Raw genomic sequence first — 13,828 nt, 5'->3', positions numbered from 1 at the left:
CAATTACAAATCCTTACTAGAAGACTTTCAGTAAAGCAACAAGCCGAAGAAGAATATTACTTTTATAAAATATTAAATCAGTGAAGTTACAAAATAAGGTGCCCGGTGGCGTAGAGGTACAGGCTCTCGTCTACCAATCTCAAGGTAGTGGGTTCGAATCAAAGACATCTAAATAAAAGGAGACGAAACAATTTACATTTTACCGCGATCACGAACCGTGTTGCACAAAAATCGATGATGCCAATTTTAAATGACCGGTGGTAGATTTCGGCTGATTACGGTTTGAGTTCTAAATGCTATTGTCATTACAAGGTCATTAGACTAAATATTTGTGTAGATATATAATTTTAATTATAATACATTAATTATACTAGGATTATACCTTTGAAATCATTATTAGTTTTCTAATTAAATTATATTAAAATTACGATTAAAATATATTAGAGAAATTACTAAGACAATCCGGCATCGCTACGGATTAATTTTTACTACGAATTGTCGGAATCTGTAGAAATTACGCTGACATTTGACGTATTCATTCAACTTTTGTCCAACGGAGCATTGTTGCGAGTTTTCTGCGACCGTTGGAAGTGTTTGTGGATTTCGGACAACTTTCGAATAATTATTAGTGTTTATTGCAAAGAAAACTATTTAAAGTAGTTTTTTAACTATCTACAATGGTTCGCCAGTGCATAGTTTGTTAAAGGCGGACTATTCTAACTCCTGATTGATATTTGGACGGTAAGTGTTATTAAATTTTTTTACCTTTAGCAATGCCTTTACAGTAGCGTATCTAAGTACTTTTAGTTATAAGTAGATTATTACAAAAATACGTATATTTTCTTATTTGCTGGCGTTTTTGATTGTGAAATTAGACTTATCCTCAGTTAGACCTCAGGCAAAACCTTGGCAAAACCGATCTACGTTTTAAGTCAATTATTTTAAGTATTTGTCCATTTCGCTGTTATGCTGGATTCAGAGTTCCGTAGCCGTCAGACGTAAGCCATATCGTTAGCCGTAAGACTTAAGACGCAAGGAAAGCCATTCATAGTTGCCGTAAGACGTAACGATAACTTCATCGTAAGCGTGCGCTTTACCGTTTTTAATAGGTTATGTTGTTGTTTGGGCTGTGAATGTTGTGAATAAAACTATAATACTCCTTATTTATTTTGTTATTATTAATTTAATTGAACTAAAATGGACACGGACAATTATATTTTCGTTGCCGAAGTGAAATATCTGTGAAATATTTTATAAAAGTTGTAGAAATAGCCATAAAATAATTAACTAGAAAGAAGTGTCAACTCTGTGTTAAATCGTGGAAACACGATACGCCACCGAAAGCCTTCGTTGTCGTCTGGAGAACTAATTTTCCAATTGACAGGTTGACATGATAAGGACATGATGGCTTAATTTTCATTTCCGTTTGCGGTTATTCAATGGCGGGTCCTCTTTCAGTTCAAATGTATTTTTTGTATTTTTACTTTTCATAAATAAAACCAAAAATTATTTATTCACATATATTTATTTGAAATATGGAACAACGTGACTAAATAAATATAAAAATATAGAGGATTGTATTGTTTCAATACCAATTAGTTAATTATATGTACTTTTAACGTAAATTAGTTAAGGTATAAGCATGACTTACAGTAATTTGTAAATAAACACACGTATTCGCAGACTTCAAGGACAGAAAACGGACACACGAACATGAAAACGGGAGCCTTATACAAAAACCTGAAAACAGAAAAACAATTTTTTTTATACTAAAATTAACAATGTAAAAATATCAATAGGTATAAAATATAAATATACTGTTTAAAAAAGCGTGCATTATTCTCAAAGAGGCCTGGCTTATAAATCAAAAAGAAGCAAAAAGAGACTTTTAGTCGGATAACATAAGGAGATTATCAGTCCGATTTATTGTGCATTATTGACAATAAGTCGCACATACTGGAGATAACTAATGTTGGCTATAGTTAAAAATGATCTTACCTTGCTGTAAATTGCTTCCATTTTCAGAAAAATCGCCGATCAAAGATATTATAACACCATTTTCTTGCATCTAAAAAATGTAAAAACAGTGTTTATTTACTACCTATTTTTCATATACATGGGACATACCTACTACTGCAGAAACGTCGTTTTCTCCAGGATTCTTCATGTAATATATATTTTATATACTTTATTACCATTATATTTATAAATTTCAACCGAAATATTAAATTGAACTTCCAAAACGAAAGTAAAGGGAATGAATTAAAATGGCGTCGAATATTTTCGAATTTGTTCTAGAACAAATCTGAAGTTGTCTCTGAAACTGAAATCTGTCAATTCTAAACTGTGAAGTTAGACAATAGTTAGACAAAAACAATGCTGTCCTTGTCTAGGCGGCCATACTTGTCGTGAGGAGAATGACAGGAATGACACTAATGACTGTTTCCAATTTTCCTATTTCACTATCACCCCCCTGGAAATAGCTACCGAGTACCACCGAACCTAGCCGACAACACCCGATTCGATAAGACGTAACGTAAGAATTAAAATTGGTTCATTTCTTACGTCTTAAGCATAGGCAAACTAACAAAAGCAAGACGCGTCAACGCTGTACTGCAAAACGGCAACAAGTTTGATAAGAGTTTATTACCGCGCTTGCGTCAACTGGCCTTTTAGACGAGGACGGTTTACTTATGGATTGTGTATTTTGTAGTAGTCTTTTAGACGAGGATGTTTTACTTATGGATTGGGTATTTTGTAAAAGGATGTTTAATTAATAAGCGTTTATTAAAAATCAAATACATTTATTTCCATTTCCATCGGTAAAATAAACAATAATTTCTGGACGTAACAGATATAAAAACAAAAAGTCAAATAAGCGAAAACGTATTCCTCTTTAATAAGAGGAATACGTTTTCGTTATTTGACTTTCGTTATTTTAATAAATAACAAAAAGATGATAAAAAAAACAACAGTTATATGGCAAACGAAATAAAAGCATTATTCTTCAAAAGGTACAAAAAAATAATTATGTATATTATAATATTGATAATAGGAACAACAAGAAACATCTTAAAAATATACAACTTTTCAAATATAAAACAAAAACATAAACTTCACATTTCCACAAGAATTTAAAAAATATTAACATTTAGAGTCTATTATAAAATATAAAGCACGAAAATTCAAATCATAAAAGATTTAAAAGATAAAGATTCTTATAACTTACAGTCAATTTGTAGGACCTTCGGTTTGTGTACGTTAGCGATGTAATCACAATAATATGTATAATCACAGTAATTATTATGCTCTTCATAAGTGTAAAATGTATTACATTACTTGTTTTCGTTTTGTACGCTAATAAAATAATAGTAATAACCAATCAAAACGCAAAATCAGGAATTCAACAGTTCGTTCAAGGCAAAAACGTTTTTCGTTTTATTTAGGTTAGGTTTGACGAGTGCGACTGCGCGATGAATTCTGACTCAACTGGCCAGCGCAAAAACAATAATTCGACTTCCTCAATCGTTTGAAAAGTCTTGCTTTTGTTAGTTTGTCTATGGTCTTAAGGCATACGGCTTACGGCATACGGAGATCTATGAACGCAATCATGTGATTGTGAAGGTCGATATCCCTTACGTCTTACGTCTTACGGCTACGGAACCCTGAATCCAGCATTACAGTTGGTGGTAAAAAATGCTCACGGGTAATACTGGCTGTTCTCAACTTAACATTTAAAAACCTTTTTTATATTATATATCTAAGTACCAACTAACATTCGAAACCGCTATAAATATCTTAAAAATTGTGTATGTTATTGCTAATATCTGCTGAAATAAAACAGCTGTTGCTGTTATAGGTAGTTAATACCTGAAATTTGAACACGATTTGAACATCATCAAACCTATATGTATGTTAAATTAGTATGACAAAGTTAGCTAATGTTCAATTAAAGACATTTAATTTTTATAATTACTTCAGACTTTGGCTAGATAATTTCCACATTTCTCCCCCAATGTTGAAAGAAAACTGTTTTTGCAATCTAAATATTAATATTATTGAACTCTAGTTAACATTAGCAGGTTTTTTAGATATTAACCGTAACACATATGATTGATCTATTATTTATTTATTATAAAAATTCTATAAGTAATTACATAATAGGTAAGGTTTAGATATAGGTATTCAAAATTCAAATTAAAAAAATTAATAAAATAAATAAAATTATAATGATGCTTCAGTACTTAAAAAATATGCACTGTTTTGAATGATAATGATAAGCCTTACTTATGATAATTCTTTACTCTTTCATTTATGATATTTTTTTTTAGTTTTGGAACCCTTTACACTTTTACCCACACTTACCTATACACCCACACACACACAATTCACAGTACATATCTGGTGTTTTAAATAGAGGAAAATAAACCTTGGAAAATTTTTCCTTTAGGTTAATTTTTCCTTTTTTTTACCACATATTTTTATTATTTTACATATATTATTAAATAGATTTATAATACTTAATATGTATATGTGTTGCATATGTAACCAATAGTACTTTTGTAGCGTTCCTATAAATACTGAGCTTAGACAATGATCGATTTCACTCTTGAATTTGAAAAATCAAACTAACGTGTGTCCAAATTTGTTCTGATGATTTTGATAAGAGCAATATTATGATCGCCGAATTAACTGATCGAAGGCAAATAAGACCAAATTCTGAGCCTCAAATAGATAGTACCATTTTTGCTGGGGCTTTATCATACAGGTAAAAATATATAAGGTATAAGTATAATAATATAATAATAATATAAAATGCTAATGTTTATCTGTGTCGCCTCTACTGAAGTAACGACTTGCTCTAGAAAGTTGCTTTTTTACTAAAAGATAGCTAATTGGCTCTTCTAAAAACTGTCATCGCCGGATTTTTTGTTTTTCATTTAATAAAAAAAAAATAAAAAGTATTTTTTTTCCTGATGTCGTGGCGGATGCGCCAGGCTTCAACTAGTATGTAATATATTTTAAATGAAATACTCTCATTATAACTATTATTGTCAAGTAGTGTACTGTGCCTTATTGAATACAGGTGTACACCCTCTTGCGAAGTAAATACTTTTTAACATACAGGGTGTCACAATAGTAAGTTTAATTTTGACAGGTATTTCTTTAAAAAAATAGAGACGCGAAATTTCGTAGACACAATTTTTGCGGTAAAAAATCTAAATACATTCTTAATCATACTTTTGACGTAACTATAGTAGACGGGATACTTTGACACATTGAGCTTTTTCAAAATAACATTTTTTCTGCTTTTGTTTGCCGTCTTAATTATTTAAAAATTGACATCTCTATCTTTCTTGCAGAAAAGGGGACACTTTGTTTATGTCATTAGCAGTAATAGATTTCAAGGAAGCTGTTATAATATTTAATAGAACAATATAACGTAATATAACATTACTAATATCACTTTGTATCTTATTAATTAAGCACTTTATGGGTTTACTTCCCTATCTTAATTTTTATAAAAATACGAGACTTGTTGCTTCTCATTGTCAAGCTTTATCGGTCGAATATCCAGAAACCCTGTATAATTAACATAGCTATCTTTTATTTTATATGTTTTGTCAAGGATATGTTATTTGGAATTATATTTCGCAGTCCCGTCTCATATTACAAAAACACCATGTAGTTGTAGCTTGCTGCACGATTTCGGTACGACGTTTAAAGAGCTGAAAATAAAAAACCCCTTTGCGTCACCTGACGCATGCTATCAATCTCAGTGTGGTTTGTCGTACGATAAGGCGCAGATCGTTTTGTAGTGAGTGTTCAAAAATTGTTTGTTATCAGTGTGTTTTGGAAATTGTACACTTATCTATAATGGGAAAGTATAGTGAAAATAGAAAACGCCGTAGTAAAGCCAAAATCGACAAGGTTTTGAAGAAGCTACGTCGGGAATTAGCCCGGAGTAGCAGTAGTGAAAGTTAATTTTTAGATCTAGATGTTTTTTTAATTTTTCTTTTTGTTTTTGAAGGCAAAGTGTTGGGTTACAAGACCATAAAAGCCATTTAGGCATTTAAATTTTGCATGTAGAAGACTCTTTATAGGCAAAAAATTTTTGTTTTTTGTGCGGAAGGCGACGAGAAATAAATAGTATAAAAATATTCTTTTTATCGATCGCCTGAACCAAACCTGAACCGAGAATGTTTTTGTTTACGTTTCAAATTCTTATCAATTGACTATTAACATTCTAAAATTAAGAGAGTTTTTGCGTTTACCCATTGTTTTGACAAACTTTTTTTGTTAATTAAAAGGGTTTACTTTAGTTGTCACCTTTGTGATCAACGATGCAAAAACTTGGCCACCCTTTGTGTGCCACTTTGGTTTGCCGCTTTTTGTGTGCAAGCTCGAAATCCGTTGATGATATTTAAAAATTATCGAATAAGACAGTTTTTGCGTTTACCCATTGTTTTGACAAACTTTTTGGTTAATTAATAGGGTTTACTTAAGTTGTCACCTTTGTGATCAACGATGCAAAAACTTGGCCACCCTTTGTGCGCCACTTTGGTTTGCCGCTTTTTGTGTGCAAGCTCGAAATCCGTTGATGATATTTAAAAATTATCGAATAAGAGAGTTTTTGCGTTTACCCATTGTTTTGACAAACTTTTTTGTTAATTAATAGGGTTTACTTAAGTTGTCACCTTTGTGATCAACGATGCAAAAACTTGGCCACCCTTTGTGTGCCACTTTGGTTTGCCGCTTTTTGTGTGCAAGCTCGAAATCCGTTGATGATATTTAAAAATTATCGAATAAGAGAGTTTTTGCGTTTACCCATTGTTTTGACAAACTTTTTTGTTAATTAATAGGGTTTACTTAAGTTGTCACCTTTGTGATCAACGATGCAAAAACTTGGCCACCCTTTGTGTGCCACTTTGGTTTGCCGCTTTTTGTGTGCAAGCTCGAAATCCGTTGATGATATTTAAAAATTATCGAATAAGAGAGTTTTTGCGTTTACCCATTGTTTTGACACACTTTTTTGTTAATTAATAGGGTTTACTTAAGTTGTCACCTTTGTGATCAACGATGCAAAAACTTGGCCACCCTTTGTGTGCCACTTTGGTTTGCCGCTTTTTGTGTGCAGGCTCGAAAAACGAGAATGTGCCCGAATAATTTTTATTTTTTTGTTTATTAAGGGCCAATGCTACCCAGCTATTGAAATTTTTGAAAACACAGCTCCTTAATACATACGTACGTTTATTACAGGCTCATCAGATATAAGTTCTTGTTCTTCCTATGTTTTGGGATCGGAGGAAGAGGAGCAAAAAGATACTAATCCTATAGTTACTCAAGCAGTAATAAATGAGGACCAGCGGGGAACCTCAAAAATTAGAGACTGTTTGGGGAGGATCCAATAAAATCTGTCAAAACGGGGCCTCCCGTAAATGAAGAGACAGCCACGTATTGGCTGTCAATTCTAAAAAATGGCTTAAATACGGACAGTCGGAAAGAACTGATGGACAAACATGCTATAACCGAAAACTATAACCGAAAAATGAAGAAGTTTCAGTGGTCCTTACAGAGGCTGTCATCCGTCATGATAATTTTTTCTTGCATATACAAAACCAGATTGGGGCAGGAATAAGTGCCTTAGTCAAGCCAATTGAAAGTCAACTTCAGCAAGAAGCGAATGGTACCAGTGAAATTCTACAAAGCTTAGTGGACTCATCAAAAATATTGGCGGACGTTCACTATAAAATATCAATCCATAGGCGATATTTAATGGTGAATTTTCTTGATTCAGCAGCAAGAAAGGTCAGCGAAACATGCCCAGTTGACAAGAAATCTAAAAATTTTCTAAAGAAATGCAGAGAGCAGGCCTGGGATTAAAAAGACCAATACCTCAGCGCCCGGGAAGGAAGGTTAGGAGTCAAAATCAAGGAAATGAGTCTTTAAACTGGAAGTTTCAGAGAGGGAAGAAACGGAAGAAGGAGGAGGGTAGCAAATACAGACACACTGTCCGAATCAGGAACGTGTACCCGGGTCGTTCCAGGAAATAGAGGTACAATATGCTGGTAGATTATATAAATTTGTTGGCAACTGGGAATCTATTGTTAAGGCAAATTCAGTTGTTCTTAACTGGATTAAAGGTTGCAAAATTCGTTTTTGTAGTATGCCTAGGCAGGACTTTGTTCCTAAAAGTAATATTACCCAAACGGATAAATACATAGTAGGTAAAAAAATTCAGGAGCTATTACAAATTGGAGCCATCTCTCCTTGTAATCACTGTGAAGGTGAATTTTTATCGATTTTTTCTGATTTCAAAGCCCGAGGGTAAAAGTCGATTTATATTGCCCGTGGGCCTAAGTACAGCACCATTCATTTTTACAAAGCTTCTGAAACCGGTGGTTGCACATCTTAGAAAAGAAGGTGTTATATCAGTTATTTATTTGGATGACATTTTAGTAATCAGCAGTAGTGAAGAAATTTGTCGGCAGCATGTTGCAAAAACGCAAGAAACTCTTTGTTTATTAGGTTTTATAATAAATTGGGAAAAAAAAGTAGACTCATTCCATCACGTAAATGTCAACATTTAGGTTTTATTTTTGACACAGTTAAAGTGGAAATGACTTTGCCTGATGATAGAGTTAATAAAATTTTAACAGCGTGTAAAAACATTCTTAGAAAAACGTTTTGTTCTATTTTGACATTTGCTAAAGTCTTAGGTATGTTAGTTGCGGCATGTCCTGCTGTTAAGTACGGTTGGATGCACACTAAGATTTTAGAAAGAGTAAAATTTCTAGCACTATTGGACTCGCAAGGCAATTACTCGAAACAAATGAAAATTGGGAACAAAGTTATTGACGAATTGAATTGGTGGTTAAATAACTTGAAAATCAGTAGTTTTTCCATTAGTGATATTGATTATCAGTTAGAGATTTATTCAGATGCCTCAAAGGTCGGATGGGGCGGAGTTTGTAAAGGGGAAAAAACTAATGGTTTCTGGGATAGTACAGACTCGGATAAACATATAAATTATTTAGAGTTATTAGGGGCTTTTAATTGTTTGAAATTTTTTACCAATCATAAAAATAATCTGAATGTTCTTTTAAGAATAGACAATACAATTTCATGGAAGGACCTCTCATTTTATGCTTTTCCTCCATTTTCTCTGGTAGTTAAAGTCTTAAAAAAAGTTAAAAATGACCAGGCAAAAGGTATATTGATGGTACCAAACTGGCAAGGGCAACCATGGTTCCCAGTTTTCCATCAAATGTTAATTGCAGAACCTTTTTTTGTGGGGCCCAATAAAGAACTCTTACTTTCTTCTACTAGGCAACTACATCCGTTATGGAGGAAGCTTATCCTGGTTGCAGGGCTTATATCAGGAAAGCATTCTTAGAGAGGTCATTTCCAGAATCTGGTATGAGTGGAATAATTTCTTCCATTAGTACACAAACTTTAAAACAATATGATAGCGTCCACCGAAAATGGTGGAGTTTTTGTATTCATAGGTATAATAGTCCTTATAATTATGTGTTAGGAGATGTTATAACTTTTTTAAATGAAATTTTCCAAACAAGTGGTCCTTATTCTTTAGTTAACACGCATAAGTCCGCATTAACCTTAGTCTTACCAATACATAAGGCTGATGAAGATCTTATTCGTAGATTTTTAAAAGGGTTGCACAATATTAAACCCCCCGAGCCAGATATTCAAATACTTGGAACCCTCATCCAGTCCTTATGTACCTCAAAGACTTGTATCCATTAGAAAGTCTATCTCTGGAAAACATTATATTAAAATTAGTCACTCTTTTGGCTCTGATTTCAGCGCACAGAATGCAGACGTTAACAAAGATAAAACTTACTAATATAAATAAGACGGAAGAGGGTATCAAAATTTTAATAGATGGATTAATAGAAAGGATCAAAACGTCAGGAAAAAATACACCTCAACCGGTTCTATTTTTGCCTTTCTATAGAGACAATTTAAACTTGTGTTTGGCTTCCACATTAGAAATATATACGCAAAAAAAAAAAAAAAAAAATCGACCAATTGGTCTTGATTACCTTGTTTTAACGACTAAAAAACCGTTTCACGCAGCTACTTCACAGACAATTAGTCGTTGGATCAAATTAGTATTATCTCGAAGTATATAGCATTATATACAGGCTATAGCATTAAGCTTTCGGCAGTGTCCACAGCTAGCTTAGCTGGGGCTAACATTGAGGTAATACGGAAAGTGGCGGGTTGGTCGAAAAAATCCACCGTTTTTTTGCTCTTTTTATAATAAACCTATTATAGCTTCGTCTGATACCTTTGCAAAGGCTGTTCTGGCGGGGGCGGGTATAAAAATATGATTTCCTCTTTTCACTAGTTTATAGTGCTTGAATTTATTAATTATAGTTAAGTGTTACAAGTTTACATTATTTAATTAATTGTACTGTGTTGGTTGGTTCAATTGTAATTTCCAATTGTCTAAGGGTTTTTCTTTTTAGATATTTTCAAAAGTTAATAAAATATTTTTTTGCAATAATTGTAATATGTGTTTAAATTATGCAAAATATTTTTATTATAATAATTATATGATTGGCCCTAATTTTCTTTAAACATCTACATGGTGTTTTTTGTAATATGAGACAGGACTGCGAAATATAATTATAAGATCAATCGACTTACCTTAGGAAGGTTGATCATAATTATATGAGCAGTCCCGTCGAAATATTACAAAATCCTCTCCCAAATATATGTATTTTTTATTAATTGTTAGAGAGTAAAACCCACCCTATACAAATTAGGGGCCAATCTCGCCACGTACTTCCAACCACTGAGATTGATAGCATGCGTCAGGTGACGCAAAGGGGTTTTTTATTTTCAGCTCTTTAAACGTCGTACCGAAATCGTGCAGCAAGCTACAACTACATGGTGTTTTTGTAATATTTCGACGGGACTGCTCATATAATTATGATCAACCTTCCTAAGGTAAGTCGATTGATCTTATAATTATCTTCCACATTATAAGATCATAAACTACATAATTTTTGTTTACATATATTTTCTATGAGTGAGCTTTTGTTTTGCACTAGAAAACATTCTCGCTTAATGATAAATTTAATACTATAGAAGGAAATTATTAGTATTTAGGAAAAAATTAAAAACGAAAATAGGTTTTATTGAAAAATTAATTATTAATGTTTTTTTGTTTGTTTACAGCATAGTAAGACAATCCTCATCTTCTGATCTCTCAATAGTTGGATATTTATTATCTCAAGAAAGTCGTCAAAGTATCAGAAAAAGGTAAAAATTACCTCTACATTATATACAAGGTGGTGCCTCTCCTACGACGCGGAGGCTCCAAAGAGAACGGTGGTTTTTATCGTTAATGTAATTTTGGGAGCATATGTAGGATAATGGAAAGCATTTTATAGAAATATCAAGAGTTCTGCGCGGTGTCCCCAAAGTTATGCATCAAAGTTTTTTTTTGTAATGGAACACCTATATATTAATTGATTTTCGGATTCTAGGAAAGAAATAAAAGTGAGTTTTGTTAAAGAAGCATATGTCTAAAATGTAAGGCTTGTCATATTTCACATTTGGTGAAAATAATGAATAAACTTTAAATTTCAATAACAGCTACCTAGATGGAAATTTACTCATTGTATATTTAACCAAATTAAAATTTGACCTTAAGCATTCTATTAATTGATGAATGCACACTGCAATTAAAAGATCGGAATAGTATTCTGGGTGTTCAAATAAAAGGGAACTTGCTGTGTTCATTTCAAATAAAAGGGAATAAAATTACATTTTAGTCCAATAATGAAATTCACCTTTATTTTTCTCATAGAATCCGAAAATCAAATAATATATAAGGTGTCCCATTCCAAAAAACAAAACTTTGTTGTGTAACTTTTTTGGCGACACCCTGTAGAACTCCATATTTTAAAAAAACACATATTTTATCACATTTATATGTTTAAATGCTCTAAATTAACCTACATATACTCCCAAAATTTAATTTCAATACAAACTCTTTCTCCTTGGTAGCATTTAAGAGGCGCCACCCTGTATCTTAAGTAAAATTGTGCATAAGTTATTTTAATTTCAGAAAGAAGTATGTTAATGAGGCATTATAATGATATTATGTAGAAATTTAAGTCTTGTAAAAATTTGGAAACAAAGAAAATGAAAAATACATACTTTACAAATAGGTCTTAGAAGATTGAAAAATAAAATAATATCAATGCATCAGTTAATTGATTACTTAAAAGAAAAATCTTTGATAAGTGAATCAACTGAATTGACCATTCAGGTATGAATATAGGTATGCAGGGTGACATTTTAAAAACATAATGGTTATAAGTCAAAGGTTATATGTGAGGATCCAAAAAAATATAAAAATCAAGTAAAAATCGCTAAAAACAATTTCTAATAATTGAAGCTGTATCTCTTACTGTTTCTGAGATCCCAGTGCTTGTAATTATTATCTTGGACACACTATTTTATGTATATATTTGAGTGGCGGGCGGAGGGGAACTATAATAATGTAAAGTTATCGGCCATTTAATAATTTAGTCCTACAGCCATTATGTCAAAATCTGTCCCCAAGATTCATTAACAAGTTTTAAATTTAGTTCTGGTCTAATTTTGTGAATGATACACTAATCCATATGACAGTGGCATAAATACGATTAATGGAAGGTTCTAATTTCCATGACAAGGCCAGGTCTAAATTTTAAAACCCTTTAGTGAATTTGGATGTGTCTAAAAAAGACTAATAATAATATTATAGAGATATAACATTAATAGAGATAATATATGTTTTTTTAGGCTTCCTTAGCTGAACCAGTACAAAGTATTTTTGAAAGAATGTTAAAAGGACCTGCCACACAAAAATCCAATCTTCTGCTACTATCCTTTGCTTTAACATTGTCATTTTATTCGCCGAAAACATAGAATTTTATAAGGGATACATAAACTGGCCCAGAGTTTTCTTAGGAGGCCTCTAAATTCCATTTAGTTTTCAACAATATTTTTGATATTTTTAACTCTCAGAATGGATTTACAAAATATTCATATAAAAAAATTATCAAAAATATAAGAACAACATACTTTTTAATAATTTTGAGATAATTAAATTGTATATTATTGGACTTACTTTAAAAGACCAACCATAGTCACAAAGAAAAACGGGATTTTTGGGCTTTCTAATTTGTATGGAAAGCTTACAACATATGTATAAATACTATGTAAAAGAAAATCAAATATTAAAATATATTTTGACTAACTGGTGGAGGTCCACGTATACAAAAAGCAAAAACGGAAGATAATAATATATTCAATCAATGTAAAAATGAGAAGAGCATTGTGGATTAAAAAACATGATGGTGATAGATTGTCTAAAACTAATAGGAGTACTGGTATTGTAAGTACTAACCTTTCATTGTGTTTTTGAATTTTTTATTACTTTTAAGAGAATTCAATATATTTAGATATTTTTTCAGTCTCAAAACAAAACTGATGGTTACAAAGAAACAGAAGAAAAGGGAAGATATTAATTTACTAGACAAAAGGCTGTTCTTTTGTAATATGGAGATGGGCAAAATTCAAAGTAGTAGTATTCAAAACAGAGAAGAACATAAGCTAAAGAAAAAAAGGGTTGTTAGACATTGAAATAAAAAAGAACAGTAAAGTTCTCAAAAGAGAACTTATTTAATAATTTTAATTAGTGTTTATATTGTAATGTAAAAATGTAATGTATGTTATTTCTGAATAAAAGACATTTAATAATGATATTTTATAGAAATTAATACTCAAGAGATTTAATAAC

General features: G+C 31.7%; 1 long non-coding RNA gene across 7 annotated transcripts; it reads left to right on the top strand.

The window, feature by feature from the left end:
- The first annotated feature begins 427 nt into the window (after positions 1-427).
- On the top strand, positions 428-13,693 carry LOC115880043. Of its 7 annotated transcripts, none has more exons than XR_004049794.1 (7): positions 428-741; positions 4,332-4,450; positions 4,567-4,768; positions 11,212-11,295; positions 12,107-12,310; positions 12,829-13,423; positions 13,503-13,693. It is a non-coding gene; the product is annotated as an uncharacterized LOC115880043 (long non-coding RNA). The 7 variants fall into 7 exon arrangements; XR_004049796.1 differs by lacking the exon at positions 428-741 and adding an exon at positions 3,692-3,706; XR_004049792.1 differs by lacking the exon at positions 4,332-4,450 and having other exon boundaries at positions 429-741.
- Positions 13,694-13,828: the final 135 nt, after the last annotated feature.

Source organism: Sitophilus oryzae, unplaced genomic scaffold (assembly GCF_002938485.1).
Source record: "Sitophilus oryzae breed Bouriz unplaced genomic scaffold, Soryzae_2.0 scaffold_1614_pilon_pilon, whole genome shotgun sequence".
NCBI lineage: Eukaryota > Metazoa > Arthropoda > Insecta > Coleoptera > Curculionidae > Sitophilus > Sitophilus oryzae.
This window is presented reverse-complemented; position numbering and strand designations above follow the sequence as displayed.